At 38.7% G+C, this 19,141-nt stretch overlaps 2 protein-coding genes across 4 annotated transcripts in view; both read left to right on the top strand.

Moving 5' to 3' along the window:
• PSKH1 (protein serine kinase H1) overlaps positions 1-19,141 on the top strand; it is a 287,836-nt gene that overhangs the window by 31,340 nt on the left and 237,355 nt on the right. The window lies entirely within an intron of this gene.
• The window catches only part of CTCF (CCCTC-binding factor), a 40,238-nt gene continuing 22,023 nt past the window's right edge, over positions 927-19,141 (top strand). For 2 of the 3 annotated variants that reach the window (XM_014464941.2, XM_023763121.1), the window contains exons 1-2: positions 934-1,950; positions 3,139-3,255. The gene's annotated coding sequence lies outside the window, so the exon portion shown is untranslated. Of the gene's footprint in view, positions 1,951-3,138; positions 3,256-19,141 lie in introns of all 3 variants that reach the window. The other variant, XM_023763122.1, reaches the window with a different exon arrangement.

Consider the following 19,141-nt stretch of genomic DNA (forward strand, 5'->3'; position numbering starts at 1 on the left):
TGAGCTACTCGCGCCTCGACGCCGAGAAAAAAAACGGGGGGACGCGCGCTCGCCGCCCCCGCCGGGCCCCGTTGCGCCCCTAACCTAGCGCCCGGGCTCTTGGCGGAGCCCTGTCGGTGCGGCCCCCCACGGCGGGCGGAAAAGACCTGAGTTGTGAACCAAGTCGTTTTTCGGGAGCCAGGGTCCGACTCCCCTTGCAGGGAGTGATAGCCTGATCTTGTGCGCCCAGAGATCTCAAAGGGATTAAAACTGATCTCAAGTGATAGGACAAGTTCCCGAGTTCTGGATGATGGGCTGGCCGACTCCGGCAGGCGGCCCTTGCGTTTCCCTCGCGCTTTCAAATGTCCTGACGCCAACTTAGTACAGTGTTTAGTACTTGGGGCTCTAGCACTAGGCGAAAGCAGTTCTGAGTTCGGCAACACGATCTAAAGCTCCAGTGTCCAGTGTACGGCAGAATGAATTATTTTGACTTGGCTGGTAATTTGCCCCTACGCTGAAATCTGAGGGTTGATGTTGTAATTGAATCTTGGGTCACTAGCTGCAGTTGGTTTATAAATATCTACGCCTAATGTAACTACTCTTTAGTAGCAGACTTCCTGTAGCCCCGAGTTCAGAATTAAGTAAACATTTCCGTACGTAATCTTCATGCTTTCTTCCGAATTTACATCAACTAGTCAAGTTAATTCCACTACCCTATAGGCTGCAAAAGAAGTCAAACGGGGCACGTATATTATTACTATATTACATTTACTCTGTCCTTAAGCCGTCTTGCATCGTAAAAAAGCTTTCTGTTGAATTGTCTTTTTGCTCTTTGCTCAAATATTCTAGTGCCTTAATATAGTATGGTCCGGCAGTTGATGTAATAATAATAACTCCGCCTGATTTGGAGAGAAGAAAGTCTTGGTTAACTTTTTTTTTTTTTTTAAGAAAAGTTACGTTAAGTTTATGAGGAAATTAAAACATCCTGGTGCTGAGCAAATTTGTCAGTCCACTGTGTGTAATCTCAATCTGTAGGCTTTTGCAGCGTTCTGCCTCCATAGGGGAGTCTTTCAACATCCCTTTTTGAACCCTACGAAATGTTCCTTCTCCCCCTCCACAATAAAATTGCACTAACTAAATGCAGTAGCATTGATGGAGTGTCAAGTTTGGGAATAGAACCACACTTAATTGTCTAATATATTAGTCCATTTGTGTAAATTTTTGCACTCTTGTGATTTTGGGTATTATTTTCCTTTTGAAATTCTGGATGTCAGGTGGCATGTTTTACTTATTAAATAAGCTCCACATGCATTAAAAATTAAAATCCAGCAGGTCTGTAATTGAGCCAGGAGTAAAGCTCCCCCCCCCCCATGTTAGCATTGTGCTCCACAAACCATATTTTGCTTCTTAATTCATTTGTGCGATATGCAGTCATTAACTTCTAAATCTTACACATCATTTATGCTGTTTTAATGATATAGAGCTTATCCACAGAGTTGCTATCCTTTGTGATTTCCCGAATGCCAGGATTCATACTTTGTTTTTATTGGAAAGGAGATCTACAGAGAAGATAAATTGAGGATATAAGGTTACCCAAAGGAACTTACTATTTAAATCAGTGGTATGAGGAAGATTACAACAGAACTGTTTGTCCACATAGGAAAATGCTGCTTATTTAAAAGTAGTTGTAAAAGTCATCTTAGAGATTTGTTCAACCAGCATAAAATGTAGGAGCTGTAAAAGTTATCCTTAAGATGCATTCAAATTCTACAGTCTTTAGGATTTTGCTTTAGAGAACACACAAAAATGAGGACACCCACCTAAGACTTAAGAGGGGCTCGGGGAGTGGCGGAGGCCATCTGTGGCTGACAAGTGCCCCGAGGAGGAATCCTGTGGCAGAGCCTTGCACCATGGTTCCTGCTGACAGAAATTCACCTCTAGAGACTTTTTTTTGCTTCAGAGATGTTGCTGGTATTAAATTCACTCCATATTATCTACTTTATAAGCTCCATTTTATTTTTAAAACCAGAAACCTAGTTAACCACTTATCTACCTTACTTACCTATCTTGATTCCAGATGACTTTAGGCTCTTTTGCCAAAAATTAGGTCCTCCTTCAAACAACTAAGAATTGTCATAATTTAGTATTTGAAAAAGAGCATACAGGTTTAAGAAGTAATAATGGCAAGTAACGATGACTTTGCAGACCATGGATCATAACTAGATATATAGATTTGGCATGCCATATTTCAAACATCCCTAAACTTGATCTTCCCCGGCAGTATCTTTTTTGTTGTTGTTAGTCCTCACATGATATTTTTCCTCCATTGATTTTTTAGGGAGAGGGGAAGAGAGAGAGAAACATTGATGTGAGAGACCCATCAGTTGGTTGCCCACACCAGGACTGGTGCTGGAGATGGAACCTGCAACCCTTTGGTGCACAGGCTGATACCCTAACCGCTGAACCACACCAGCCAGGCTCCCTGGCAGTATCTTTGTGCATTTTCTCAGTGATTAGTATTTGGGTGCAAAAAAGTGGTATGGTATACAGACTGCTGACATATACCTCAAGAACAGTGATTTTTTTCCACACACAGTCTTCATTTTTTGTTGCCCTTAGAATATTCAGGGGCATAAATCCTCATTCCCTTTGAGAGTATATGGACTCCAATACAAAAGTTTCTTAAACTAAAAACACTAGTCCTCTATGTTTTTTGTTTTTTTTTTAATGTATTTTATTGATTTTTTACAGAGAGGAAGGGAGAGAGAGAGTTAGAAACATCGATGAGAGAGAAACATTGATCAGCTGCCTCCTGCACATCTCCCACTGGGGATGTGCCCACAACCCAGGTACATGCCCTTGACCGGAATCGAACCTGGGACCTTTCAGTTCGCAGGCCGACGCTCTATCCACTGAGCCAAACCAGCTAGGGCTGAGGTGTTATTTTGATAACCACAAATCTTTAGTCCTTTATATATTTTAGCAAATGTCTAAAAAAACACTGAGTGTTTTATTATTGGCTTAAGATATTTATGGAATGGGCCAGTTAATAAGATGACATTTTATCAGTCTTCATCATGTCCTAAGTTTGTTTTTCATTTTGTATGTACATTTGTGTGTATTTAGTATTCATAAAAATGACTTATGCTTCTGTTTTAGAATGGTCACGGACCCGGGGCCAAAGAACAAGATGCACTAGTGGACAGACTGCTGACCAAGGGCTTGAGAGCTGGATTCTGTTTTTCCTTTTCAAACTGACTTTGCAGCCACGGAGAGGTATACTTCCATTTCTTGGTCTTAAAAATAGAAGTAATAAAACCCTCCTTGGGTTGGAGGATTTGCTGGACCATTCTTGGGTATAGGAGACACAAGAGGGTGCGTGGTTGAGGGCATACAGGCTTTATGGTCAGAAAGTCCTCAGTTTGAAACTCTGTACTACCATATACTAGCTGGATGACACTGGGCAAGTTACTTAACCTTTCTATGCCTACAGCCCTCACTTGTGAAAGAATAACATTAATTACAGGATATTCTCAGAGTTGAGAATGTGGTAAAGCATTAAGTATCATTTTGGGACTGTACATAGAAAAAAGAACAGGAAATGGTGGCTACTTTGCTGTAGAAAACTTTGGAATATATATTTTTTGACAGTATTAGTTGAAGTCTTGGTAAATGACTTCAAGAGTCTGTTGCAGAAATTTGTAATTTTGAAGAGGAACAAACAGATGGAATCCTGTTCTTGGGGAATTTGGTATCCCGGATAAAAATGGTCCTAATTGAGTTAGCCTACCTAATGACCCATGCTTACATCAGAGTATTAGTTATAGTCGTTATCAATTTTTTTCTTAAAATTTGAAAGGGTCACTTAAAATTTATTGTGGCCTACACTTTCTGCTATAAAATATAATAGACATCAGAGGGAACTTAAAACAGGCTTCTCACAAATGTCAGGATCTGCTAGGCTTTGGATCTCATAAACAACAAAGGTAAGGTGTTGGGTGTGAAAATTCTATCTTCTCAGGCTACCACTAGAAAATGTGAAAATTGTTTAATTTCACTTATGTAGTGGCAAAAGGAGTGTAGAGGTGGAAATTACAAATGCTGAGATAAGGTGAACATATGAATCAATCATCTAAGTGACTACTAAGATTTTTCTTACAAACTATGCCTGAAGCATATAGAGAGGAAGAAGGGAATGAAAGCTCTACTATTCTTCAGATCTCTATTTTCCAAGTGGGCGTCTTGGTAGGTCCATAAGATGGGAAGGACAAGGTCTTTGTGCTGGTTTCCTGTCGTTCCAGAAATAACTTATACTCTACAGGTTCCTTTAGAAGTGTTGATACAAAATACATACTAATGAACTGCTGAAAAGAAAAACAAGACTGATTTGAAAAGCTATTGAGAAAACTAAATAGTTTGGGGAATGGGGTTGTAGAAACATGTTGGTCACTTTTAAGTGCTGTGACTAGTTTGATCCCTGTTTCTCAAACTGGGATATAAATACCCTTAGGGTACAAAGTGTATGATTCCTGGGTACTTGAAGCTACAAGATAAGCATGACCCGTCTTCTTGGAGCTTCAGTTGTGCTCATTGAGGGGGCGGTGAGTTGAGTAATTTAACTGGTAAGTAATTAAAATATTTTTTACATTGAAAGAGGTATATATTTTAGGAACAGATATGCACTCTGTAAGACTTAGTCTAAGATTACACAGGTCATCAAAATGGGGCATGAATGATTGGTGGTGGGAAGTGTTCTTTGTATAGGTACTACAGTAGAAACCTTTGAGAAGCAATACTTTTGAGCTATAGAACAGCTCTATCATCCAGCTTTTTAATTTTCCCCATAACATCCTACTGTGAAATGTAGATGTTAAATTGTATTAAATGGTGCTTGTTCGCTTGCATGCGTGTTCCTACACATGTGCGACATGCGCAAGAGCTCAGCACAGTTGATAGGCAGTTCTGGATAGCTAGACCAAGTCAGAAATATTGTCAAAAGAAAAGAGGAAGAATGAACAAAATCAGGTCTAAAACTATAAAATAAATTCTATAAAACAATTTTGAAAACATAACAGGTTAACTCAAGCATAATTAACAATTTATATAGCTTCTCCCCCCACCCCCACTTTGATAAGTAAAATAAAAATAAAATGTCTAAATTCTAAGCTATGGACCTTGCAGTTCCTAAGATTATTCAACAGCTTCTATTCTTAACTTTTATGTGTTTTGCTAATGTTACTTATGTTCCTCTTAATGTAAGTGGTACTTAAAAATTACATGATCTATAGTGATAATGCCTACTCTTTGAATACAGGTTTTATATTTGAACCTAATTGGTTCTTAGACATACCAAAGTGACTTTCTCTGAAATGATGTGAGTTGGATCAATCCAGATATTTAGATATCTGCAGTACTTACTGAACACTTGTAATGTGTTTGATCATACTTTGAGAGGTTTTTTAAAAAATGCAATACAAAAAAAGAAATTGTTAAGAATAAAAGTAAAGAAAAACCCAAACAAAAACCTGGCACATAGCAAGAGCTCAGTAAGTTTGAATGAATGAATGCCTAGGGCAGTGATGGCGAACCTCTGACACGTGTGTCAGAGGTGACACGCGAACTCATTTTTTTGGTTGATTTTTCTTTGTTAAATGGCATTTAAATATATAAAATAAATATCAAAAATATAAGTCTTTGTTTTACTATGGTTGCAAATATCAAAAAATTTCTATATGTGACACGGCACCAGAGTTAAGTTAGGGTTTTTTTTTTTCAAAATGCTGACACGCAGAGCTCAAAAGGTTTGCCATCACTGGCCTAGGGAATAAAATTAAACATTAAAACAGTAGTCAGAACAAAATAAAAAACTAGTATTGGTAGGATGGTTAGGTTTGGGGTGACTTTTCTTCATTTTCTATAGTTTGTATAATGTAATTATTTTATAAATGCGCCCCCCCCCCTTTTAATTAGATAAAGCAGAATTACCAAAAATTGGGAATAACAATATTGGGCCATAGGGGACTGATTAAATTGATACATCTATATAATAGGTTGTGATACAACCATTATATTATGCATAGATATATTATGTATAGAAATACATAAAGCAGCCCTAGCTGGTTTGTCTCAGTGGATAGAGCGTTGACCTGCTAACTGAAAGGTCCCAGGTTCGATTCTGGTCAAGAGCACATGCCCAGGTTGTGGGCTTGATCCCCAGTGGGGGACTTGCAGGAGGCAGCCCATCAATGATTCTCTCTCATCATGGATGTTTCTATCTCTCCCTCTTCCTTCCTTTCTGAAATCAATAAAAATATATATATTTTTTAAAAAAACATAAAGCAGATTGCCAAATAGTATGCACACTGTGTTCTCCCATGTGAGAGTAAATATGTGTGTGTATACAGTGTGTCCCCAAAAAATGTACACACACTTTTTTCCTGATAGCTCACTTGACGTTTCTTTTTAGATTTAACCCACTGGAATTAATAATATTCAAGTGTGTATACATTTTGGGGAGACACCCTGTATAGGGAGGGGACTATAGATATAAACCAGAATGCTTATATAAAACCTATAGGTTTATATTCTGGCTTATCTGAGTTTTCTCCTATTACCTGTATTGGTTTTTTTTTTCCTTGTTTGGGGGAGGATAATTGTAGCTGAGAACCAAGATATACATTGCTACCTGAATTAATCTAAAAACTTTTAGCTGACGCAATATTATTGAAAGCCTGTATTTTCATTGGAAGAGCCAAGTTTTTGGTTTTGTAGTTGTTTTTTTGGGGGGGGGGCGAGTACAAATTAATTCAGTAGGTTAAATAGGGAATGCTACATGCAGAGAGGGAAGATCAAGTATAAAAGCAAAAAAATATATAGCAGAATGTGACCATAAGGAAAGAGCTAGACCATGATTCCTCTTGTGTATTTTTTGTTGTTATTTTTAAATATATTTTTATTGATTTCAGAGAGGAAGGGAGAGGGAGAAAGAGATAGAAACATCAGTGATGAGAGAATCATTGATTGGCTGCCTCCTGCAAGTCCCCCCACTGGGGATCCAGCCCACAACCCAGACATGTGCCCTGACCTGGAAGCGAACTGTGACCTCCTGGTTCATAGGTCAACACTCAACCACTGAGTCATGTCAGCTGGGCTATTTCCTCTTGTTTTTGGTATATCACTAAAGAAGGGCTCATGGCATACTTATTTTTTAAATTTTTTATTTTAATTCTTTTACCAATATTCGTCATCTTTTTGTTATTTGCTCAAACCCAGTATACATGTATAGTGGTATCAAAATTGTTAACCTGAACTCCATGGGAAACAACTTTATTAATTATAATACAATGCTTATCTGTAGTTCTTTAGTCCTTAATCTTATAATTTCTACTCATTTCCAAGTTATTTAGGTACAATTTCCCCCTCTCTCTCCAATGAAGATATATATCTGTAACAGTGAGATTCTTTTTATTTTTATTTATTGCTGACTGTGTTATATTATTTTTATTTATTTATTTAAATATGTTTTTATTTATTTCAGAGAGGGAGAGAGATAGAAACATCGAATGATGAGAGAGAATCCTGCATGCCCCCTACTGGGGATTGACCCTGCAACCCGGTCATGTGCCCTTGACCGGTATTGAACCCGGGATCCTCAGTCCTGACTGACGTTCTATCCACGGAGCCAAACAGCTAGGGCTATATTCTTTTTAAAAGAAAATAAATTTATACCTCCTTCACCTATTTCTCCCACTCCCCACGACCCATCTCTGGCAACAACCAATTTTTCTTTTTTTTTTTTAATATATATTTTATTGATTTTTTACAGAGAGGAAGGGAGAGGGATAGAGAGTTAGAAACATCGATGAGAGAGAAACATCGATCAGCTGCCTCCTGCACACCCCCTCCTGGGGATGTGCCCGCAACCAAGGTACATGCCCTTGACCGGAATCGAACCTGGGACCTTTCAGTCCGCATGCCGACGCTCTATCCACTGAGCCAAACCTGTTAGGGCGCCAATTTTTCTTTTATACAATCTGTATTGTAAAAATTTTTTAAAGGAAAAAGGAATCCAGTACAATAGGAAGAAATACTGAAGCTTTCTGATACCCTATGTTAACTTCAAATTACTAGGAAGGTACTTCCTTATTGCTGGATGTTAACCTGTTCCTTTAAGGGCAGCAATCCTTTGGCTTTTTGCCTCTAATATTTCTCCTCCTATTCCCCATTGTTTTAATTATTTCTAACATAAGAGTAAATTGACTTTGAGTGAGAGCCAAATTAATTGTAAATTTGAGGGCATAGATTTTGAAATGTCTGTTCTTGACTCTTCTTAGTAGTAGATATTTTCTGATTTAGTGATTTCTAGATAAGTGTACATCTTAGCTAGTGGCTAAGTAGGTTATCCTATCAGGTATATACCTATAGCTCTAAGCATTTGTTGCACTGAAATTAAATCCTCCATTTCTTATTTTAAAAAGAGGTAGATGATACACCAGCTTTCCCAACAACAAAGGAGGAAATAGAATCCTAAAATGTTCTAGATGGGTGCGGGCTTTTGAAGAAAAAAGCCGATATCTTAATGTTCTGTGCAGTGGGGAGGCAGGGGAATTCTATAAACAGTAACTACGCCCTAACTTTGAGAAGCCTTTATAGTTTAAAACATATTCTAATGGAGGAAAGAGTCAGTCTGTATATTGTAACTTATGTTTGTGGTATTTTTGCCCAACACAGGGATTCCTCTTTAAATTTCTTGGACTTCAGGTGTAAATGCTACCTGGTAGAGTGGTGTGCATTAACCATCTTCATCTAAATAGGTTTCAGAGCCCTAGCCGGTTTGGCTCACTGGATAGAGCGTCGGCCTGCAGACTCAAGGGTCCCAGGTTCGATTCCGGTCAAGGGCATGTACCTTGGTTGCGGGCACATCCCCAGTAGGGAGTGTGCAGGAGGCAGCTGATCGATGTTTCTCTCTCATCGATGTTTCTAACTCTCTATCCCTCTCCCTTCCTCTCTGTAAAAAAAATCAATAAAATACATTAAATAAATAAATAAATAAATAGGTTTCAGAGACTTCTGCCTGATTTCTGGGTTACAAACAAGCATACTGCAAAGCTAGAGAACCACCTTTTGCTCCACTCTAATGTACAACTTTACCATATGCAGTTGTTGAAATTTCCTGTTTGATTTCTTTCAGCTGGAAACGACATACTTGTCCCCTTCTTACCTATAAGGATGAATCTAATTGATAACCTAAAAAAAGTGTAGAATGTTAAAAGCCAGGAGAAATTTTAAGTCATCTGGCAATCCCCTCATTTTGCAGATAAGAAAGCTCAGAGGCAAAGTGATTTATCCAAGGTCTTGGTATAGAACAGTACATCTGTCTTTTTTTGTTCTTCCTTAGACTGGCTCTAATTAGTTTCTAGGTTTCATAGAATAGCTTGCATTTACTTCTGTAGCTAATTATTTTATATGGATTCAGTTTTTTAGATCTTTTGACAGAGAAACATCAATATATGTTTAGAAAACATATATCTTTAGAAAAACGTGGAGATTGTACTTTAGCTCTCAAATACAGTACACCTGTTCACTGGCACACGTTGGGTTTTTTGTATGTATTTGTCAGAATTTTTTTTTAATGCCGTCACCAGCTTTAAAGTTTATCCATGTATAATGCATTACTAGGCTCTAGCATTCGCTAATATTAAAGCTTGGAATCTAATACCAAGGCTGTTAGGACTTTGAGCTTATTCATCTCTTTCTGGATAACCCAGGACTTTTTCAGAATCCTTTAGTAATTTCCCTGGGATAAGAACAGACCATCCTTGAGAGGGCTGGTGTTGGTTAGCACCTCTATTTTTAGTGTAGTCCAGTTGGACCTCTGAAATGTCAAAATTATTTCAGCCCACTACTTTTTATTTGTTTACATAAACTCTGGCATAGCATAGTCACTATCACATATGGTAAAGCAGGTACAAACTATTTTACATTCACAGAGATATGGTATGGTGCAGAACTATTCTATAACAATAGGATACTCTAATTGTTTTTAATATATCTTGTGTTTCTGTTTTATACTTGTAACTTTCTACTATTTAACATTTTTGTTATAAGTATATGTTGAGACTGTAAAGTAATAGTGACTTGGTTTCCTCTTGGGAATAAATTTTTAAAATAATTTTTTTGTCTTTTTGGTCTCTTGTTAGACAGGATCTTTGCTCCTTCTCCTTGTTGTGTCTTTTAGGTATTTATAAATATGTAATTTGCCTGTACCCTCCCCCCCAATTTCTTGGTTAAGCTATTACCTATGTTTCCTTTTTTCCTATATTTGTTTTCATATTTCTAAGGAGCAAGTTGGCAGATTGTTTCCATAATTTGAACTTTGTTCAAAGGCATTATATTGACATTTATTATTACCCTTATTATGCCTTTGGTACACGTGTGCATTGTTGAATTTAAGCTGTTAGCTTCTAATTTAAGATTGACCTTATAGGGGACCCCATTTACCAAATAAAAATGATTAGGTTTTTACCAAGTAGCCTTCATGAGTGAGTACTGGGTTATAGAAATACTAGAGCAGCGGCCACATGGTCATTGATACACATTGCAAACCATGAGTTCACTTGGTTATTATGTATGTCCATTTCTCTCTTTTTCTTTTTTACCTTCTGTCATGCATTGACCTTGTCCCATACAATCTAGAGCAGGGGTGGGCAAACTTTTTGACTCGAGGGCCACAATGGGTTCTTAAACTGGACCGGAGGGCCGGAACAAAAGCATGGATGGAGTGTTTGTGTGAACTAATATAAATTCAAAGTAAACATCATTACATAAAAGGGTATGGTCTTTTTTTTTTTTTTTTTTTAGTTTTATTCATTTCAAACGGGCCGGATCCGGCCCGCGGGCCGTAGTTTGCCCACGGCTGATCTAGAGAGATCTTTTGATACTGATAGTACACATAATAGAGGTTAAACCTTAGAACTTCCTTATTAAATTATACATTTCATTTTTGCTTATATGGGAATCATTTATATTTCTAAATAAATAAAACAGTTCTTTGTATTAAAGAATGAATCAAACATTCCCATAGTAGAAAACGGTGCATATTTGAGTAGCTTATATTTTTGTAGACCTGCATTTAGGATGAATAACTATTCTAGGTCAGTCACTTCCAAGCCATAGTCAGCAGAGATTCTATATCAGAATCTCTTGAGGACTTTTTTTTATTTATGTATTTTTATTGATTTCAGAGAGGAAGGGAGAGGGAAAGAGAGAGAAACACCACGATGTGAGAGAATCACAGGTTGGCTGCCTCTTGCACTTCCCCTACTGGGGATAGAGCCCACAACCCAGGCATGTGCTCTTGACTGGAATCGAACCCGGGATCCTTCGGTCCCCAGGCCAATGCTCTATCCACTGAGCCAAGCCTGCTAGGGCTCTTGAGGACTTTTTAAAAGGTCTCATCCAGCCCGGCTGGCGTGGCTCAGTGGATGAGCACCTACCTAAGAACCAGGAGGTCATGGTTCAATTCCCAGTCAGGGCACATGCCCGGGTTATGGGCTTGATCCCCAGTAGGGGACATGCTGGAGGCAGCCACTCAATGATTCTCTCTCATCATTGATGTTTCCATCTCTCTTTCCTTCTCCCTTCCTCTCTGAAATCAATAAATATATATATATTTTATATATATATTTTTTAAGTCTCTTCTACACCAGAGCTACTGAATCAGAATCTCTGGGATCTATGTATTTTAAAGTTCACCAGGTGATTCTGTTACCAACCAGGTTTGGGAAACAGTGCTTAGGTAGAATGTGCCCCAAAATCCATAGAGGTGCCTGTTAGATGTTCTATAAATTCTCTCTGTGTGTAATTTATTCCATTTTATATCATTCATTCAAGATGATGGATTTGCCACAGATTCCCACCCTTTTCTCCTATTTCCAGTAATGGAAAACTGTGGAACTGCTCCAAAGACAGTATAACTGAGCTGCTTTCAGGGATATGGGCCTGGAGCAGGGCAAGGAGGGATTTGGTGGTCACTCTTGAGAGAGCAAAAAGAAGTGAGACATTAGGTTGCTGTGTGCCAGCAAAAGTGTGATCCAGGCTGTAGAAAGTAGAGAGGGACAGCATGTGTGTGGGAGGCAGCCTCCAGTCGGTACTGTGGCATAGCATGTTGACTCTCAGGTAAGTTTTGTCTTTTGTTTTAAATGTTCAATAAATGAAATAAACAGGCTACCCTTAATGTGGGGCTAGAACATGGCCTCTGTAACCAGGTTACAATAATAACTTTGAGATGGTTTAGTACATTTCCATTTGTTATGTTGAATATTTTTGCACAAAGTTGGTCTAATTCCCTACATATTTAAATTTCCCCATATGCTATATCCCTGCTAGAATGCTCCTCTCTTACTGTAGTTTGCCTGGCAGGATCTTCTCACCCTTGAAAATCCAGCTTTAATAATTCTTCTCCTTAAAGCCCTTCTTCACTCATTTAAGCCATTCTTTGTGCCAGGGTATAGGAAGTCTGTTAACCCCTGTTACAGCAGACATCACACTGTATAGCTGCTATTTGTTTTATCTGTCTCCCTGCCAGATGAGCTTCCTGAGAACTAAGCCCTGTGCAGTTAGGACCTCCACTACAGTACCAAGTAATTAAAAGGGAAATTCATATCTGTGTGACTAGCATCAGGCATCTTTTGGTGAAGAATTACTAAATCTTAATGTCTTAAAAAACTAGTGTATTCAAGTGGCAGGATTTTTAATGTTTTTTAAAATTTTTTTAAAAAACTGATTTCAGGGAGAGGAAAGGAGAGGGAGAGAGAAATAGAAACACCAATGATGAGAGAATCATTGATTGGCTGCCTCCTGCATGTCCCCTGTTGGGGCTCGAGCCTGCAACCCAGGGCATGTGCCCTTGAGCAGAATCAAACCCAGGACCCTTCAGTCTGCAGGCCGATGCTCTATCCACTGAGACAAACCATCTAAGGCAGGATTTTTTTTTTTAATCTAACCTACAATTGTGTTAGGACTTCTTTTTCTGTTTAATAAATGACATAAACATAGCAAAAAAGAAAATAAGCTCATACAATTAAGCTTCTACTTAGCACACAATGTTTGTTTTTCCATGTGTTCTTCCTGCTCTTGTCATGTGCAAGGACCATTTGTGCATGTTTCATATGACATTGGCACCAATGTTGAGTGTCTGCTGTTTATCTAACACTTATATTCATTGCTGCAGAAATAAAAGACATAGTTCCTGCCCTTACCATTAAGCTAAAAGTCTATTTGGGGAAAAGACACAGACATAGAACAATTGACTACAGTGAAAACCAAAAAACAAGGTTTAGAAGACTACTGATTTAGGGCAGCAATTTTCAACCTTTTTCATCTCATAGCAGACACTAATTACTAAAATTCTTCAGCACACCAAAAAAAATATATATTGTGCCTATCTGACAAAAAATAGGTATAATTTTGACTCATTCACACTGGACGACTATTGTTGTGTTCACTTGTCGTTTTTTTATTTGATGACCTAAGGGAAAAGTCGGGTATTGCATGTTTTACAAATTCTTGTGGCACACCACTGTGTTGCAGCACACAGGTTGAAAATCGCTGGTTTAGGGGATGAGTTGAGCTGAGAGGGTGGGGGACAACGGAGTTGGCTCTTGTGTGGAAGATGCCCCAAAAGTGAGGGTGGGGTGGGTGGAAAGTATGGAAACAGATTTTACAGAAGTCTGGGAGCAAAGGCCGAGGAGTTGATTTAGTAAGCCTCAACCACGTGTTTTTTGCGCCTTCATTTCAAGAGGTAGTCTGGCAGCAATATACTGGGACAGACTAAACTAGTAAGAGACCAGCCTGGGAAGCTGTTCTGGGTGTTTTGGGCTTCTTTTTTGGGGGGAAGGGAGTGGTTTTGTTTGTTTGTTTTACTCTTAAGTTTTCTCTTCCATTCCTGGATTTGGTCAGTCACCAGGTTCTGTTAACTGGTTGCAGCCTTTATCCTACAGAAATTCAGTAGTTTATCAAATAAGTCATTTTTGTGGTGGGGAAAATTTATCTAGGGCTTGTGATTAGAATTCTAGGAAACAAACATCATATATTTTTGTTTAGTTGACATGTATTCATTGCCTTTGGTGGGACCGGGAGGTGGGGCGGGAAGGGGATACAGAGAAGCACAGTTGCCAGGCTCTGTGCACACATTGTTTTATTTAATCTTAATGACAACCTATGAGGTGGATAACATTATTCCTGTTTTGTGCACAAGGAAATGGAGGCACAGAGGGGTAGCATATCTCACTCTAGGTCAGTGATGGCGAACCTATGACACGCGTGTCAGGTGACATGCGAACTCATTTTTTTGGTTGATTTTTCTTTGTTAAATGGCATTTAAATATATAAAATAAATATCAAAAATATAAGTCTTTGTTTTACTATGGTTGCAAATATCAAAAAAATTCTGTATGTGACACGGCACCAGAGTTAAGTTAGGGTGTTTTTTTTTTTCCAAAATGCTGACACGCAGAGCTCAAAAGGTTCGCCATCACTGCAGCATACTGCTAGTAAGTAAAAGAACCAGAATTGGAATGTAGGTCTCTGGCTGGAGAGTCGAAGCTCTGGACTATTCCATTCTGCTTGTCCTACCTTTTTAAAAAGAAAATTACTATTCTTTTTTTGGTTCTTGGTGCTTTTAATGTGGAACAAGAGTTTTCTTCATGTTATTACATTAAAACACGATTTTTAATGTCTGCATAGTATTCCATTTAGTGGACGTATCATTATTTACTAGATTTAACTATTCCCCTGTGGTTTTACTTTTAGGTTGTTTATCATTATTTGCTTTAATAATGTTTTAAATTTTCTGTGATAGTGACAGTACTAGATTATATCATTGTGGCTTTATAATATGTTAACATTTGGTTATAGAAGATTGCCTTCATTTTTCAGAAATTTTATTGCTATCAATATCTTGTTTATTTCAGACAGATTTTGAAAATCATTGTATATAAAAAGTAGAAAGAATGTCTTTACAATGTTTGGTCTTTCTGATCATGGATACAGATAGTACTATCCCTATTTAGTGAGGTGTTTTTTTATGCCTCCTAGAAGAGTTTTGTAATCTTTAGATAACAAATGCACATTTTGAGTTGAGGTTATTTTTATTTTGATAAGAATAGTATAACTTTCTATATTTCTGTATTGTTTTTCTGTACTTTCTATTTATTGAATATGTACGTATACTCTATACAATTTCATGTATAGTCCATCTCATTTGAAGAAATATATAGAAAATACAAATAGTAAATGATATAAAGTCAAACCTGCAGAAAATACCAATTAGAATAATTGGTACATAGTTTGAGAGGAAAATAATTGATCAATGTGTGGCAACTTAAAAAAAAGTAATATTCTATTACATAGGTTTCTCAGTGAAAGAAAAAAATTCTTTAAGGAAAAACTTTTCCACGTATGTGATTCCAAATGAAATTTCTCCCACGTATCCTTTAGTGTAAGCCAAGGGCATAATGCCAAAACAAAACTTGATGAAAGCAGTTCTTTAGGGGATAAAATCCTATGACCCAAGTATACCCAGTTTTCTGATGTACTGGGCATATAATTCTGGGATAAAGACTAGAATAGAATGCTGAATTCCACTGAGGTGGAATAAGGACAGAAAAGTCTCTTTCTCTCTTTTTTTAATCCTCACCCAAGGATATGTTTTTATTGATATTTTTAGAGAGGAAGAGGGAGGGAGAGAGAAACAGCAATGGGTTGCCCCACCCCAATCAGAATCGAACTTGTAACCTTTTGGTGACACTCCAACCAAATGAGCCACCTGGCCAGGGTAGAAAAGGCTCTTGAATTTACCAGTTAAGGGCCATTCCTGGCTTCAGAGCAATTCAATAATTGAGAAACAGAAACCAGACTGGTAAACCAAAGGGTGGAAGAGAAATAAAGGAGTGAAGACAGCCAGTGTGGAGTTGAACATGGAGGGAATATAGACATAGTAGATGCTAAATTGTCAGGTGGAGTTAAAGGGAGTTTTAAGATGGGAAAGATTTGAGCAACATAGAGCTGGCAGACAAGAGGCTGAGGCAAGAGGGAGAGGGCTGATCTAGAAGACTCCCCAAGGATGCTGGCAAGGCGGGTGGCCTGTGAGCAAGCGCAGACCTCAGAGCCCTTTGTGTCCTAGTCTAGGCCTCTGCGTCTTCCCACTCCACAAGTCAGCAGAGCCAAGGGAGGTGCTCAGGTGGCCAGTTTTCCTTCTCTTCTAGCCTCTTCACCCCCAGGTACCAGGATCGTCCTGCCTTAGCCTGAGGGAACCTCCTGCCTACCCTCTACCCAGGTGTTGATTTGAATGATTTTTTTTTTAATGTTTCTAAGCTTTACTTTTTCACCAATATGATAGATAATATGGGAAGGATCTGGTCTTCAGAGTTCCGTTTTATGTGTGATATTGTGTCCCAGGGGACTAACCTGCTTTGCCAGGCTCTTTTGATTGGTTAGTAATGGATTAGGGACTAGAGTCCAGGTTTCTTTACTTCTTAGGTGATAACCAAACATCCACATAGATGACCTTTAGGTAGTAAAACTGAGAGTGCAGATGTGGATTTTAAAGATCTCTGTGTAGAGACAGCAGAAGTAAAAAGGTTAGCAAATGGAGTGGCTACAGAGAAAGGAACAGAGCCTTAATGTGCTAAGAGGGAGGAGCTCTAAGAGACAAGGGAAGGCAGGAGCCAAGGGAGAAAAGAGGCCCTGATGAAGGAAGAATATCAGTTTCATACTGTCAGATGCCAGAGAAACTAAGGTTGAGGATGAAGGAAAGGCGTTTGGGTTGGCTGGTGTGGTTTTTGGTGAATGGTGCTTGTGGACCAAACAGAAGGACCACAGAGTAGGCTAAGAAGCAATGGAGTCCTTTATTTAAAAAATAGAGCATGGTTTATCCATTGATCGGTTTTTGTTTGTTTTGTTTTGTTTAAGGGAGAGAGAGAGAGAGAGAGAGAGAGAGAGAGAGAGAGAAACAAACATGGATCAGTTGCCTTCTACACAAGCCCCAAACAGATCAAACCCGCAACCTGGGTCTGTGCCCTGACGGGAAGGAACCCCTCCATCACCTTTTGGTATACAGACTGATGCTCCAATCAGTGGAGCCACCCAGCCAGGGCTGGAGTCCTTTTTAATAAGGACAAGTTCTTAAAATAGAGCAAAGCCATGCCCTGGCTCAGTGGTTATAGTGTCGGCCTGTGCACCAAAGAGTCCTTGGTTCAATTCCTGGTCAAGGATAGGTACTTCGGTTGCCAGTTCCTTCCCCACCCCTTGTCCAGGCACCTGCAGGAGGCAACCAGTTGATGTGTGTCTCTCACGTCAATGTTTCTCTCCCTCTTCCCCTCTCTCCCCTCTCCCTCCCTCCCTTCTACTCTCTGAAAACCAATGAGAAAAAATATCCTCAGGTGAGGATTAAAAATAAAAAATAAATAAATAGAGCAAAGCCATATACAGTAGTATGCAAATTAATCTTTTATGTGCTTCATTTTTCAGATTTCAATAAGTAAGCTAACGTACTTTGATAATCAGAAAAAAGTTGTGTCCCTGGAATAAATGTAAATCCCTTTTTAGTGGTGGTGATCCACAAAAAGATTTTACAAAACCTAGAAAGCATGGCCGACTCAAGCAAGGAGACTGGCAAAGAATGAGAGAGAAAATGTCCATTCCCCCACCCCCTCAGTGGGCAGAGCTGAATCCATAAAGAGAGAAGATGGATCAGAACTACTGAGGGGGGAGGGGGAGTGGTGACATGGCTAGGAGAACACAGTCAGTCCCCTGGGAGCGGGGAGAGCCCTGGTCCAGCCTCTAAAGTTAATTATTGATTTCAGAGGAGAGACTCCCTTCTGGAGAAAGTTAGGTAAAGGAATCCACTGCCTGAGGAGATTTCTAAGCAGTGTATGGGAGAGGCTCGTTTTTTCTCTGTCGAAATAAAAGCTGCTGCTTTAAGACCCTGAGTAGATTGTTCATGGACCTAATACTCTGTCAGCTCGACTCTCGTTTTTTCTCTGTCGAAATAAAAGCTGCTGCTTTAAGACCCTGAGTAGATTGTTCATGGACCTAATACAAGCAATTTCTAACATTTTAAGTTCTCAAGATGGACAAGAGGGATTTTTCTGTGTTTTTTCAAATTATTGTATGCTACAAAAACCTACAGAGCTCAGAGATTAAATGCTTTTCCTCCACCAGTTTTATTACAAAGGATATCTAAATAGCCAGGATTATGTAGTGATTTTCTGGCAGGGCCAGCAGTAGCATCTGCAGCTTGTGAAATGTTGTTTTTTGTCCTTTTGTTACTTTCCTCAAGAATGTCACCAACGTAGATGGGGTTTGTTCTCTGTTCCCTAAATCCAGCATTTGGAGTTACCATCTTTGCTGCGGTCCCAATTTTGAGACCTTCGTGGTCTGGAAAAATATTTCTTAAAATGTGTGAAAGTAATATTATAAAGTAGTACTTCTTTTATGAAACCACGTAGGGATCCATTAAGTTGCAAATTCTGATTCTATGGGTCAAGGGTGAGGCCTAAGTTTGTGTTTCCAATGAGTTCCAAGGTTACGCCAGTGCTGCTGGTTCTTAGACCGTACTGTGAGCAACAACGGCATAAAGTTGTGCTGTCCAGTACAGTATAGCCCCTGGCCACATGTGGCTGTTGAGAACCTACAGTGACTAGTTCAAATTGAGGTGTACTATAAATGTAAAATATATACCAGATTCCAAAGGTTTATTATGAAAAAAAGAATATAAAATATCTTATTAATGTTTTTATTGGTTGCATCTTTTATTTTTTAATATATTTTTATTAATTTCAGATAGGAAGGGAGAGGGAGAGATAGAAACATCAATGATGAGAGAGAATCATTTATCAGCTGCTCCTGCACACCCCCTACAGGTTATTGAGCCTGTAACCAGGCATGTGCCCTTGACCGGAATCTAACGTAGGACCTTTCAGTCCGCAGGCGAATGCTCTATCCACTGAGCCAATCCGGCTAGGGCTATTGGTTACATCTTGAAGTAATAATATTTGGGACATACTAGGTTAAATAAAATTACTAAAATTAATTTCACCTGTTTCTTTTTACTTTTTCAATATGACACTAGAAAATTACATCTATGTGACTCACATTTGTG

The sequence above is a fragment of the Myotis lucifugus genome, unplaced genomic scaffold (genome assembly GCF_000147115.1).
Source record: "Myotis lucifugus unplaced genomic scaffold, Myoluc2.0 scaffold_274, whole genome shotgun sequence".
NCBI classification, from domain to species: Eukaryota; Metazoa; Chordata; class Mammalia; order Chiroptera; family Vespertilionidae; genus Myotis; species Myotis lucifugus.